Source organism: Anopheles merus, chromosome 3L (genome assembly GCF_017562075.2).
Source record: "Anopheles merus strain MAF chromosome 3L, AmerM5.1, whole genome shotgun sequence".
NCBI classification, from domain to species: domain Eukaryota; kingdom Metazoa; phylum Arthropoda; class Insecta; order Diptera; family Culicidae; genus Anopheles; species Anopheles merus.
In genome coordinates this window covers 24,678,933-24,693,932 of record NC_054085.1, presented here as the reverse complement: position 1 = coordinate 24,693,932, position 15,000 = coordinate 24,678,933, and the positions used below count along the sequence as shown (strand labels likewise).

Below are 15,000 nucleotides of genomic sequence, written 5' to 3'. Positions count from 1 at the left end.
GGAGACATGGTGTGTGTGTGCTACAGCCGCTGCCGGGCGACGACCACGTGTAGTAGAGAGCCGCGCGTACTGAACCCTACTCATGGTGGATCGGGTTGATAGCTGGAGAGAGAAAGAGAGGAACGTTAATGCTTGGTGGTTATCCGTTGCCGCACCGTATCAAACCACCACCAAAAAAGATATAACAGCTTTTTTAACGGTTTGGCACAGTCAACCATGACCACCACCGTCCTGGGGAGGATGAGCCATCAGCTGAGGCACCACACTTTTCCCCGCTGGCGGTTTCTATTTAGCCACCAAATCTGTTTGACACCGTTGATAAGCGTGCAGGCACATACTGGTGGACGCCATCGTGAAGAAAAGCGTTTACAAATTAAGTGGCGATGATACCAAAGCCGAGATTGAATTAGGTGAAATTAATTTGGTAACTTATTGCGCACACATTATTTGTGTTAAGGCAGGCACTTGATGGGCCACTTAAAATGTCACCCTAAATATGGGGGTCAAGATAATGTTAATCAAGGCTACACGCCAGATCGATCAATTCATTCTCATTTCTTAGTTTAAATAGAGATGAGGACAAGTGGGCAAAGAAAAATCTGAAGTCAATGTCCGGGTACTGAAAATTTCGGAACTGATTCCGGAAGGTATGTCTGACCAGCATACGGAGCCGTTCAGAATCGTCCAGAGTCGTCCGGAAACGTCTGGAGTCGTCCGGAGTTGGGGTCGTCCGGAGCTGGAGTCGTCTGGAATTGAAGTCGTCCGGAGTTAGAGTCGTCCGGAGTCAGAGTTGTCCGGAGTCTGAGTCGTCTGGGGTCAGAGTCATCCGGAGTAAGAGACATCCGGAGTTGGAGTTGTCTGGAGATGGAGTCGTCCAGAGTTGGAGTCGTCCGGAGATGAAATCGTCCGGAGTTGGAGTCATCCGGAGTCAAAGTCGTCCGGAAATGGAATCATCTGAAGTTAAAGTTGTCCACAACTCCGGATTTGGAGTCCGGTCGTCCGGATTTGGAGTCGTCTGGAGTTGAAGTCGTCCGGAGTTGGACTCGTCCGGAGTCAGAGTCGTCCGGAGTCAGAGTCGCCGGAGTCAGAGTTATCCGGAGTCTGAGTCGTCTGGAGTCAGAGTCATCCAGAGTCAGAGACATCCGGAGTTGGAGTTCTCTGGAGATGGAGTCGTCGAGAGTTGGAGTCGTTGAGAGATGAAATCGTCCGAAGTTGGAGTCGTTGAGAGTTGGGTTCGTCCGGAGTTGGAGACATACCGAGTTGGAGACATCCGGAGTTGGAGTCATCCGGAGTCAGAGTCATCCGGAGTTGAAGTTGTCTACAGTCTGAGTCGTCTGAAGTCAGAGTCATTTGGAGTCAGAGTCGTCCGGAGTTGGAGTCGTCTGGAGTTGAAGTCGTCCGCAGTTGGTGCCGTCCGGAGTTGGAGTTATGTAAAGTTGGAATCGGCCGAGGTCGGTCAGTGTCGAGTCGACATTTAATTTCGTTTTTAGTTTTTATCGTCTTTTGTTTTGTGTGTAAACAAGCAATTGTTTCTAAGAATAGCGACGATAGTATTGCTTTGCTTCAGTAATGCTTTGGTTCCACTTGCTGGAGTTGGAATCGGACTTACACTACCCGGAGCTGGATTGGAGTTGTCGATGCATTCCAGAGGGCACATCGGTTATGTGGACCATGAAAGATTGATTGGCTTTGGAAAACATTATTGATAGTATTGGTCATTTCATTACTGGTTAGGGACCCCCTGTATGGTTGTAATTCCTCTAAAGACATTTTAAATGATATCTTACACCTCAAGATTTCATTTTCCAAGCTGCTTGGATATCTTACTCCATAAACACTTCCATTTCCTATCTTGAAATTAAATTTGCACCGTATTCAGACAAGCCTTCGCTACAGTCCATCACACAAAACCATGCCAAAAAATAGCTCCACTAGACCATTTAAATATAAGCACCCCCCCCCCCCCCCCGGCCTGCATGTGGTGTGTACCGCCTTGAACCTCCCCCGTCACCGTCGTCGGCTTCCTTCCAACGTGCGGACGCGATTTTTAAATAACGTAGTAAGATCAACGATCCGCGCGCGCACAACGTACGTCGCCGCGCCGCTCAATGATGATATTTTAATATTTGCTCCATCTGTGTACATCTTTCACTTCGTCTGCGCTTAAGCGATATGTATGTTTCTCCTCGTTTGCGGCTATTTTTAGCACCCGTGAGCATATAAACATTATACGGGCCAATCTGTCGCCCGTAATGAACTTGGCCTAAGCGTTGGGGGGGGGGGGGGTGGGGGAAGGGGGGGGCAGAAGAAAAATTGCAATTTCTGTGCGAGATCCCGCAACGCCGTCTCCTGCTTAGGGTAGGCATTGCAACTGCAAAAATGAAGAAAAACGGTAACTCCAAAACTGCGATCTAAATGCATCAACACAAAAGTTGTGCTGGAGAGGCACACCAGTACCATCTCTTTCGCTGCCCCAAACGCCACCACCGGCGAGGGAGAGCTGACGGATTGGAACGGATTGAATGCGGCGCTAAGCCCCGCTGCTGCTTTTTCTTCTTCTCCTGCTCGTGGCCGAGCGCTGGCTCCGCTGGCTTAGGGAAAGCGTGAAGATCTTCAAACTCTAAGCACCCCAAAAACGGGGTACCTGCGCCCGTTGCTTTCGCTAACTTCTCCCTTGCCTCCCTCACTCAGGCTCCCTCAAGGTCTTGGGCGCGGATGGAGGGTGGTGGGCCGCACAAAACCGAATTACAAGTAGAAGCGCGCGCGGGCGCCCGCCGTAGAAAGGTGCCCGAAACGAGGGCGCACACATTACGCTAACGGGAAGAAGGGCCCTCGGCACACCACGCGGCACACTCTCTAAGCGGCGAAAAGAAAACTCCGATACACACCAACCGGTGCATCTTTACGTTTTGTGGAGGGAGGAGGATGATGGGCGGGCAGCTGCACAGCTTCAGTGGGTAGTAAGCAACCCAGCCGCCCTGGCCCGAAGGGGCTCTTTCTCGCTCGTCTTGCGTGGAATAGCGAATTGGATCAGGCATAAAAAGCAGCCGCGCAGCTGGCGCCACCACCGCCAGTGCGTCCAGCCCAGTTACCGTTCCCAATAAATTCATCTGTGCCATCATCCCGGGTTTTCGGTTTCTTGGTGTGCACTTTTAGCTCCGATTGCGTCCCCCAATCACGCCTTTTGCGGGGTCCGCATCCGGAACATATTTTAGAGCTGCTAAAGAGCTATAGACACAATGCAATGATCCCCTATTAGCACGTGCGTTGTGGTGTCGTGAGGACTTTTTTCACTTAATTTCCCCTTACCGAAAAGAAAACACACGCCAATATAAAGGGAATTCAAATTAAAATGCAGTCTTCTATATAAATATGCCAACCACAGCAACGGTATCGCTACTAAAAATACTCATCCTCCAATAAGATCCCAATTGGATAGTAGCGCGGGCAGACAGGCAGGCCCTATTCAGCTGCTAATGAGAGATCGCGAGTTGTGGCGAGTAGGTGGTGCTGCTCCACTCCGGTGGCCTTTAGGCCGAGGTGTTCGAGGTGTATATGTCACCGTTCGTTGCACACCACCAGTGCAGGTTCATTAGACCTGCAGCGAGTTCCTAACATACACTCGTTTCCCTCCTCTCTGCTCCAGGGTAGCCAAAACCCAAAAATAAAATAAAAAGTGCGAACGATCAAGTCCCCTATGCATCCCTATTACCCGCCTCATCGGATTATTGCCAGCCACACACACACACACACACACACAGACAGCAACGCATGCGGCAAAACGCCGGCTCTGGTAGTGGCAGGGGTTCGTCGTCTGCTTTGCAAGGGTGCGACGACGAGTGCGCCGTGTGGTTTTCTCTCCTCTCCAATTCTGGTGCGGCGATCAGTCACTCGGTGATGGATTCTTCCGACCACATCTATCTTACCATTTATGGTAGTGCGGCGAGCGCCGAGCACGCTTGCCACCGAAATGAGATACCAAAGAGGGAGAGAGCAAAAGAGAGAGAGAGAGTGGACAAGATGCCAGCCAGCCAGCCAGATTGGCCACCACATCGCAGCAATATAAACACGTGTGTGTGGTATTCGCGCACGGGTATGGCCCAGAGCTATGAATAACCGTGCATTTTTTCCCTACCGCGGATGCAACGAACCTTCCCACGGGGTTTGGGCCCGACAGGGGTACCGGGAAACGGGGTAATGGAAAAAGTGGTTCGCTGTCTAACAATATCAGCAGAACCACACACACACACACATAATCCCACATGCTTGCTGCGATAGACACCTGAATAGTAATGCCGGTTGGGTGTGTATCTCATTTGTCTGGCGGTGAGTGCCGGCGCTCGGGCGGAAGAAAATCGTTTGAAAGCTGCCCGCCACACACCTAAGGTGAATCATAATAAGCCTTCTAAGGTATTGAGACCGGTGTGCTAGCGGTGGAAACGGTACGGAGTGGTACGGGTTGCGCTCCGATCCGAGTTTGATCGGTAAGTGTTAAAGCACGCGATCTCTCGTGGGATCACGACGATCGGAAGCAAGAGAGCGCCCGTGGTCCGATGTGCCCTTACGCTGTGGAAGAAAGGGAACCGCGCCGTGCCACCCACAATAACGTACCGCGGCATCGTGAAGCGTGCTGGCGGGCAGAGTAAGATCGAACAATTACCCGACGATGATTATTAATGAGCTAAATTAGGATGCGCTTTTTGTGGGGGGGAGGCGCGCAGATTAGACGTCTAAGAAGCGGTGAGTGTGGTGGTTTGAATTTAAATTTGTTTACATACACACCAGGCGGGCAGAGAGCACTTTGCGTGATTCATTACTGAGGTGCTTGGACCGTTGCGCGATTGAGTGGTTAGGTCATAGAAAGTGAGAAGGATTTAAAAGTGGAATAACCTTGAACTTTAGCAGTGGAAGGAGGAGTTGCCGCATATGCCGAATGCGAGTTGAGTACCAAATCCAAACCACTATAAACCCTTTTTAAGCTATACGGAAATGAAGGTTCGTGTTCTACCCGATTCTGTAGGCTAAAACCGTTTTTGCACCTCTCTCAAGGTAAGTTAGTGGCCACTCAAGGATAATCTTGCAAGAGAGATCAATGTCTTCCTGCAGACCGAGAGTCGAACATCTCTTCCAGTTGGTCCCTTGCTCTTTTATGCTTCTTCGAACCCATTTATGAACCCAACCGCGGATTGCACCGACTGCAGCATACACCGGGCGCACCAGAGCAAAATGCCCCTTGAGTCGATTTTTCCCCCATGCCACGAAAACCGTACTAGAGTACGTTGCCTTCCTGGGGACCAAAATTAATTCCACCAGCTCGCAAACATATGCAATTACTTGTTTGGTTGGCTGACACCAAAAAAAAAGAGAAAGAACAGAAAGGTTAAGCCGTGTGGCATCAAATTAGATACGGTCTCGGGCATAGCGCTGCTCCATCCATAAACCACACTACACTTCTGATGATGATTGACCTTTCGGATTTGTTCAGCCTTTTGAGCGATGAGGTGTGGGTATATTTTATTGCACACATACAGAATTCGATGCTCCCCTACGCACACACACACACACACCTTTGGGAGCTAGTAGGAGGAGAAAATGGAAGAAAATTAGATCACACACACGCCGCTTTAGCAAGGGAAGCAGCAAAAGGCGATGCATTCCATTCCATTGAGCCGTTCCGTGATGGGAGCGCAAATCGTTACGTGAATCGTTTAAAGATGAAAGTTGAACTACCTTCAAGGCGCGGTTTCAATTCGTAATATTTTGGCAATGTTCTGAGGATTGGATTTAATTTTGCAAAACTAACCACCTCTCGCCAGCATTCCTGACACAGGTCAGTGTAGACACGTCTAGCACAGTGCACAGTGTTTAAAATGGACCACATCGTCACCGGACCACATTAGCAAGCACAGCGTGAAGTTGTTGAAAATTTAATGTCCTCGCATTTGCACCTTTTCGTGGGGACGAGAGAGAGAGAGAGAGTCGTCCAATGGTGGTGTGTATGAGCAATGCTTTCTCATAATAATTATAAGTGTTGCCAGCACTATCATCGCCACACCCCAGCAAGACACAGAAAGGTATTCACCGTCTTTTTTGAAAGGAAAACTATGAATGTGACCAACTCAAATGCACCGGAGCGACGCACGAATGACACCGTCAACACATCAAGTCTTTCTTATCGGCCGGGCAGTAGATATTTGCTTCTCCACCTCCCCCCATTGTGCTGTGGACGGGTGTTGGTGGAATAGTTTCCATTTGTTTTGCAAAAATGTTCTCACAGTTTTGGTTGCGTTCACCTTGCAGGTTGCAAAAACAAAAACTGAAGGAAAGAACTGATGACATGGCATTCTTTTATCTTAATTTTTGAAAGTAGTTTTAGCCCTTTATGCTTCTTCGTTTCAAAACAAACTTTGGAGATGATTTGTCTGGGTATACCACCCACGGGGACGTTAAGATAGGACGCCTTCTCTTTTGTTTGAAGAGCATTTTAACAAATCAAACTGCTCTCGTTGCTCTGCGTTACCTGGCTTTTGGAAGAAACCCGCTCAACACCCCTTAGTGAAGTGCATGGGACTTTATTCCTACACGAAAAGCCCCCGTTCCAACCAACCCAGCTGGTTTCGTTTCGCACCAAAAAAGGTAACACCGTTCAGAGTGACCGCCACCGGGTGCGTTTGTGTGATGGTCACCACCTCGGCCCGTGATACACCGTAGCGTTTCCTCTGAATCAATAAAAATCAGCTTGGCCGGTGGTGGGGCCGGTCATTCCGAGCCCTCCGCTCAGTTCACGCGTGCTAAATTGCAATCAGATCATCTTCCCAATTGGATTGCGCCACGTGCCACACACTGCGAGGAAGAAGGGTTTTTTTTTCTCTAAACTGTGAGGTCAATGAAACATATCGAAATGCGTCGGTGACTTGGAAAAGAAAGTGACTCTTTTCATTGCACGGGGAACAATCCCACCCAATGGGGAGCACTTAACACGTGGATGGACACATTGGTTTGGTTTTCGTGTTTAAAGTTTCCTTTTCCATTGAATTGATGTAGTAGTAAATTTTCATAGACACGCGTGTTGCTCTGCCTTGTTTTTTTTTCTCTTCTGTTTTAAAACGAAATTATCATTCAAAAAGCGATATCGAAAGATTTTCGTTCGCTTTTATTAATGAATTTCATTTCACTCTATTATGCAGCCCCCGTTTAAGCCATAAATCGGCAGATAATTGCATGTATAAGGCTAATTATTGAAAGGAGATTTGATTTAGAAAGAAATCGGCTAGTGTGTGGAGATGATGGGGATCGATCTTCACGGACAAAAATATGATTCATTCGATCTTATCTAATGCAGTTCGTGGTATGAGGTTATCTATGTGCCACATTCAGCATGAATTGTTGATACCCGAGAGATCGCTCCGGATTCCTTAACGGTCTGATAAACACGACCATTCTAGAGGTCCTCCTCTTCCCCCAAAGCAACACGATCGTCTTCCTGGGATGTGAGCCGATCAAGCAAATCATCCCGCCAGCTATGATACACACCATGGTGACAACACAGCTATGTGATACGCCACCGGCGATGCAGGGTATGGGACAAAGTCCGGATGATTGTATTCAACATGCTGCAACAGGAAGCGTGTGTTGTTTGCTTCCCAAAAAAGGAAATGATTCACGCGCTGTGTATGAGAACAACTAAGCTATGATTCTCACGAGCAGGATGTCCTACGACCACCAAGAACATTGCTGAAGTAATAGTCTCCCGTTTTGATACATGCGCAACACAACAAATAATAAAAAGTAGCGAATTCGCTACTTATTGAAAAGCTGAAGTTGAAATAAGTTGTAGAAAAATACAAAACTGCGTCAAAATACACAATTTTATGCGTATTATGTTGTTAGGCTTGATGGTTCCTGAGAAGTTTTGTACACCTCACCTCTTTCCGAGCAAGTTGTGCCTGTTTTGCTTAATATTCGTGATGCTTCAGACTTTGGTCTTAATCACTTCAGCAGGTTAACAATATAAATGCTAAAAATACGCACCAACTTACCAGTAATACGATTACAAACAATTAACACAGCCACGCTACTAGCACTGAACTAACAGAGTAACAATTACACTGAAAACTGATATGAATTAGCAAAAAACGAACTCAACGGCATCCTTCTTTTTACATCAGGCTACTATGATCGCATTTTTCTCGCAACAGCTGTTTGTCATGGCATTTTAAAAGGGCCGTTAAGATTGATGAAATACGTTGGAGAAGGAATGTTTAAAATAAATTAAAGTAAAAGAGTCATTATCTCGGAACTACGCTCTTTGAATAGAACTCACAATCCGTTTAATTTGAATTTAGCGCTTTTTAAACTGCTCGAACGTGTCGAGCTGCGTCTGCACAACGCCTAAAAGTATGCAATTGTGGTTACAACATTGAAATTTGAAATGTATTAACGGTTAAAATAATGAATTTATTTCCTTTATGTTGTACACGGTGTGAAGCACCTACTAAGCAACAAATACTACAAGCTTTAGCTTTAATGTAATACTACTTCATGCATTTAAGTCATAGAGTAAATTAAATTCGAAAAAGCTTTCTCACTGTAGTTCATTTTTTTTTATACGACCATCGTCCAGTGAGTGTCTGAGGTTGTGCGGGGACACCTTGATGGATATTTATTGCCGGCCGGCATATCGTATTGGAGAGGAACGAATACTACCCCTTTGCTTCCTGCCCCACTCCTCCAATGTGCCGCGAGGTTAGCGAATATGAGTAATTTTGTTAACCTTTGCCTCGGCGTTTCTTTACACGCGAAGCAGCAGCAACAGCAACCGGAAGCAGGATAGGAATCGGAAAGGCACACCACTTCGACTGCTGCAGTCAGGGTCAGCCAGAAGCCAGGTTTTGTGCAAAGAGACGAACCTGTAAAAGCTCGTTTTTGCGCTCTCGGTTTTGAGCGGTCGGATGATGGAAGAGCAAAGTTACGCCAGTGGCCGCAAGTATTGGCCGCAGCACCGGCGGTCGGTATCGGCGAAAAGTTCTCGGTCACGTACGTTGGAGCGGAACAATTTTATGGTGCAATTATGCTTAAAAATTTATGCCCCGTCCTAAAGCAGCCCGGCGAAGTTGAGTGTCGGTTGAGGGGGTCAATCGTTCAACCGCCCGGCTGGTACGGCTGTACTGGTTTTTTACCGGTGGCCCAGGTAGCCGGACCGGGGTTTGGTAAAGAATAATGCGCTGGAAACTCACTCGTGGCAATTTTTCGGTGTGCCTCATATGGGTCTGTGGGCCCAAACGCCTTGGTTTGGTGCACCGCTAATGCACTTGCATGTGCGGAGCACCCGGGGACAGTGACTGATGGCGTGAGTGTTGCAGTGTGTGTGTGTGTCTGTGCAAAACATACCGCCATTGCTGCTCGGGAAACTTCTGGTAGAGGTATTTCCTTGCCAGCTTCTTCTAGCTCCATCCGCACCCACCCGGGGAGAAAAAAGGAATGCGTAAGGATTGCAGGTACTAACGTCGTACGTTGGCTCTTACCAAACGGCACCGTCTCAAAAAGATTCCTTGGGAGTAGGAATAAGTTTTGGGCCGCTTCTGTGTGAGGTAAGGGTTACGGTCACTAACGGTATGTGGAGCAAAGTTAGCAAGTGCCGCCCTTCACGGCTGTAGAGATTGTTAATAATTTAAGTGTGATAATCGTAGCGAAAATATGAGTAAGTAGTTATAAGATCGGTACGTTAGTAGCTGGATGTTAGGAAGTGCTAATTTTACGACAGTTGCATATTGCGTCAGATAAGGAAGAAATAATTGTTTGCACATGGAAAAATAACTCATTTTGTGCGGAAAACTGCATTTTATGCAGACAATTGCTGGTTTCGGGAACGCATTGAGTTGGTCGTAGGTGTAAAGCCAATATTTACAGCAGTTTACAGCTATTTATGAAGATAAAGTCCAGACACTAATAAGCGGTATTGCGGTGTATGTCAAATTGAAATATCTTATTTGTATATTATCTTAAAATAGGCTCTGAAATTGACTACATTAGACTTTTAAAATGTAATGTGTTTATTAATTATTTTTCTATTTACTCATTTATTACAAATATCCTGTTGGATTCAAATAATATTCCTGTTGGATTCATTCAGAAAGAGCAGCGATAAAAATCAGCCTTCTAAATTCATACACCTTGGGATAAGTCCACTTGTTTATTATACCTCCTTAGATAGCTGCTCGAAAACTGCTATACAATGCAAACAGCTGACAGGCTGAAATTTCAGCCTATGAACTTAAAACGGAAAGGACCCTGTATGTAAGAAACATTGGAGTAGATTTGAATGTGTTTCATTTATTTAAATTTTCTTATAAAGCAAACAACCACTGTAAGCCATTACAGACATTAGATTTGTCCGCATTTTCTTTCGCAATTTATCCATTTATTGGCTATTTACTATCACAAGTTTAGGTTTCCTGAGCTTTCTTCGAAAATAAATAAGAGGGATGGATCTATCCATAACATCAAAAACAACATTAAAAAGTAAGATTAAATTCATCATAATTAATCTCGATTGTTGTATGTATTCAAGTTGAAATGAATGGCATAGAAAAGGTCTTAATGTACAACATATTAATGTACTAAAATTGTTTTGAATTGTAGAGATGTCCAAATTGTACTAAATGTTCTTCTACATTTTATTGTAGAATAGTAGTTTATGGTAGTTTTCGTGGCATATGTCATTTTACAGGTTTTTCAACACTAAGATACACTTTCAGCGTCAAGTTTCTCTTGATAAATCCGATGTACACTTTAGCAAATGGAGCTTAACAAAATTAATGGAGCTTAACAAAATTATGTTCAATTTAAAAACATAGTACATTACTACTCTAATGTTTGATCCACTTTTAAGAAAAATGAAACACAGGAATGTATCAACTGTAATAATTCAAAACAATCATTTGCATGACAATGTGCAACATGATGTATCCAACTACTTCTTACGGGCTATGGGTTCTAGTATCGGGGTTTAAACAATTTAGTCCAAAATACGACAAAATGTAGTTAAACTTAGTCATAATTAAAAATATTTGAAACAAATATTAGAGCCTGATTGTACATCTTGGTTTACCATAGTTTTCCAAGATCCCATGTGGCATTGCAAAACCAAAAAAGCGGCAGTTCCGTTCGGATGTAATCGATCTCACCAATTGTTACTAAAAATATGCAAGCACGTGGACACTTAAGCTGCTCACATCACAATCAACCCTCAGCCTCATTCTCTCATTCTCTCACTGTCACTCGAATGTCCATTTATAGTAATCGGTCTTTTGTTTTGATTCTGCCTCATCGGCGGTAAGTGTGTGCCTCAGCCAAAAATATGTGATGAGAATGATCTTTATTCTTAGCATCCGTTCGGTTCAAGATTGCCTTCGCGTTCACCCGTTCAGCTCAGCCGCGTAATGTGCGATGAGTGGTACGAGAGTTTATTTTTTTATTACTGTTGCGGTCACACATCCATCAGTTGCGTCACATTACAATAAAGCTTCGCTTTTGAGGTGTACTTTTTACCGGCGGGCTTACGTGGAGAATAAAAATAAACCACCTACTAAAGTTGTTTTGTTTGCTTTACGATTAATATGCAAAACAAGTGGATGTTTAAAAAAGGGCGTTTTTTTGCTGTAAAAATGGCCCGATTGGCTTAATTAAACGTTCTTTTTTGCCCGCGCGTTCTCTGCAGCAACACTGTATCGATTGCCTATTAATGTATTACCGGCGGGCAGTACAGCGTGGAACATCGTCTATCTCTTCCGGGTGGTAAATTTCGGGTGGTCCGGGTGAAAATTGTCACACCTTTTTGTCCCTTTGCTCCTCTTTGCCCCCACGGCACAGCGTGCAGCAGTTGTGAGGATGCTAATTACCCACAGGTCACCCACGATTACGGTCGGCCGAGTGGGGCAAGTGGTGCCGTCAAGCGCCTGCCAGCGAGTGTCAAGTCAACCGTAATCTACTGACAGCAAGCGCGTGTGCCACCCCCCCTCCCCACCCCCTCCAAAGGTCGTCCGTTCCGGCGTCACTGCGTGGAACAACATTTTCCCAGCATGTCAACAGCGTGTCAGAAAAGGTGTCGTCGCGTTCTGCGTCCAGTCCAGGGTGCGTTGGTGGTGAATGAGAAGGAAGCAAATAACGGGAGAGAGGGAGTGGAGCAAAAAAAAAAAAACCCAGCAAAACGCTCAGCACCACGTCAAGTAACAGCTTTTGGTCAATTTGTTATGCCCCGATGGGTGTTATGACACGCCGGGCGATCGTTAACATAATCGCTCGGTTTCGGGTGGGTGGACGGTATCAAAATTTAAAAAAAAAAAGGAAAAACACTCCAAACAAACACCGGGCCACAGGAATGGATGACACACGAGCGTGGCTGTGATGTTTTGCATGTTCTGTGGATGGTAATGTGGGGGAGCTTAAATTGGTGGGAACATTTTTAGTCGTTTAAAAAAAAAGGACGCAAAAATTCTACGCGTTCATTTTGCTCCAAAGTATGCCAGTATGTTGAAGTTGAAAAAAGGATCTCCCAGGCATCGCCCTGCCAAGGAGAGCAATAATTTAAGCGCCAAATTATGTCACCCTTTCCCCTTTAAGCAATGCGCTCCACTGGGAAGATGGAAAACTTCATTTGTTTAGTTGGAAAAACTTACATTCCCGAACCTGCACAAAATGGGAGCTGTCGAGGAGCTGCGAGTACACGCAAAAACACGCTAGTCGCAGTGGAAATGTGTAGTCACTGTGCACCAAATCGCCCTCGTTCTGTTTCTAATGTTCTATTGTACGATGATTTATGGTACGAACGAAAAGCTGAACCTAACAGCAGGACGATCCAGGCGATTGTCACAGATCTACGGTCTTTGCATAATGCATGAACCGGGGAGCGGTTGGAGAGGACAATTATTCAAATTGGGGAGAGTAAGGAAAGAAGAAAAAACAGACTCGCTAGGTATTCCGCTGGGGGACCGGAAGGCAAATTTGGATGTCAACGATAAGAAGCATGTAGTTTTACGCCTCATTTAAAAATTACGATGTAAGTTTGTCCCGAGCCAGTGATTTATGTTGCGGGGCGTGCATTTGTCTGGAGCGCAAATAGGCCGCTGGAAAAACGGTTGGAGTTGGGAATAGAATTGGGGCGAAATAGTGGCGTTGTTGTTGTTTTTTTTGTTAGAGAAGTTCCATGTTTCTTCTGCCAAATTGTTGTAAAGTGTTATTCCTTTTTGTTGCTCCCGGATGCTCATTACAGTTTGGCTTTTCACTGATGATAATGGACTCTTCCACCTAAACTTGTGTTGGATGATAATTTCACACCGCTTTTCCGTACAAATTGCTTCCCATTTGCACCAACAACAGAAACACACCCCACAGCACCTCCATCCTCTTGGACAACTTAACTTCGATCATCCATCAAGCGCTCGTTAAAGGCACTCGTGACGCCGCGTGCCAACGTAAACAACCGCAACGTTGCGCGTAGGTGTGTCCCGTAGGTTTGTAACTAACCGTACCCGCCAAACTGTCCATCATCAACGGCTTGGACGAGAGAATTTCCTGCCCCATTTGCGAGGCGGGCGAGATTGCACGAGTCACACCAGTGGGCAGTGGGTTTCGGTTGCCCGATTCTTGTTGGAGGATGTTCAGCTTCAGTTCTGAGTCATTTCCACATTTCCACACACCATGGAAGTTAGCCCACCTGTGGGTGATCGAACGTGCGTTGCACCTTCCATTGCCAAGTTCAGGGTGCGATCAGAGATGTTGTTAATTCACAACCACCTGGCTGCTGGTCCACTAGCGTGAGCTGGAACGTATTGTATTGCTGGCGATGTGAAACGAGAATGATCCTGCGTGGTCTTGCCGGCACAGTGCGTCTAGCCGCAATGAAGACGCCCCAAGAGATAAAGAGGCTGATCTGATTGTTTTTGGCAGAATGGTAGTCGCGGCTTGAAGCTAAACTCTGTGGTTGTCTTCTCGTGTGTGTGTGTCAAAGATATCGCCACACGAAAGGGAGGAGCAGTTTTTTGAGGCACTTTTGAGACGCATGTCTTAGTAATGGTGATATGCCGGCACTTCGATAGAGGCCTTATTTTTAGAAATCTATGTTAAGCGCACTTGGTACGGGGTAGAACCCGTGGTAGCATCGCTATCGCAAGGCACGCGGTGTAGTCACGGTGCCAACTTCGGTCTAGATACAAACACTTACACACATTCATGGCTAGAAGTGATGGCACTTTGCCGTGGGGATTGCAGGGGAGATCTTGGCGGTGCAAGAGGAAAGGCATTCCTTGCCGTGTTCGCACGAGACGTTTCCATTTTAGGCGATAGACAGAAGCACCCCGGTACGATCTGCATCTGTAGCAGTAGCGCCGGAGCCGAACGATCGGCGCAGAGCATTCGCTGTCAGCTGTTGGGATTGGGAGACACATACCGGCCAGACTGTGTAAGGAGACGGCTTGTAAACGGAATAAATGGCAACAAATCGGAGGGTTTTTTGTTTCACGATTGCACCCCGATTCGACAATGCTGTGGCTACAACAATGTACGGGAAGGTGCAACCCATGCCTCTTAGTGTGTGTTTCGGCATGCCTTTCCGCTTCCGAAACCACCATCGATGACGTCTTTGGCGTCTTTGGTCAACTTGTCGGTGGTTCGGTTCATATTTGGCGCCTGGCACATCGAAAAAAAGTGGTCTCTTCTGTTCAACTCACATTCACTCTGATGTCACTGTAGGGTTGGTCCTTTGATTGGTCCGGTATGAAGCGTGGTGTAGCGGTACGCTCGGGGATATGCTTGTAAATTTAATGGTCGTTTAAATATAGCGAGCAAAACGGGCAACACAGACACAGGCATTATAGACCTCCCCCTCCCTTCGGTGGGCTTGAACGTCGAGCCAAATCGAGTAGTGGGTGCGATACTCGCTGAGGCCTACCCGTCAGGGCTGCCAAGCTGCGGTCCGGTCCGAAAGGTAAACACACGGCACAC

At 46.3% G+C, this 15,000-nt stretch overlaps 2 protein-coding genes across 2 annotated transcripts in view; one reads left to right on the top strand and one right to left on the bottom strand.

Annotated features, from left to right (window-relative positions):
- LOC121598616 (actin-1) overlaps nt 1–8,131 on the bottom strand; it is an 11,760-nt gene extending 3,629 nt beyond the window's left edge. The window contains exon 1 of the mRNA XM_041925706.1: nt 8,040–8,131. The gene's annotated coding sequence lies outside the window, so the exon portion shown is untranslated. The remainder of the gene's footprint in view (nt 1–8,039) is intronic.
- Nucleotides 1–15,000, top strand: part of LOC121598617 (actin, indirect flight muscle-like) — a 19,572-nt gene that overhangs the window by 1,482 nt on the left and 3,090 nt on the right. The window contains exon 2 of the mRNA XM_041925708.1: nt 12,712–12,715. The gene's annotated coding sequence lies outside the window, so the exon portion shown is untranslated. The remainder of the gene's footprint in view (nt 1–12,711; nt 12,716–15,000) is intronic.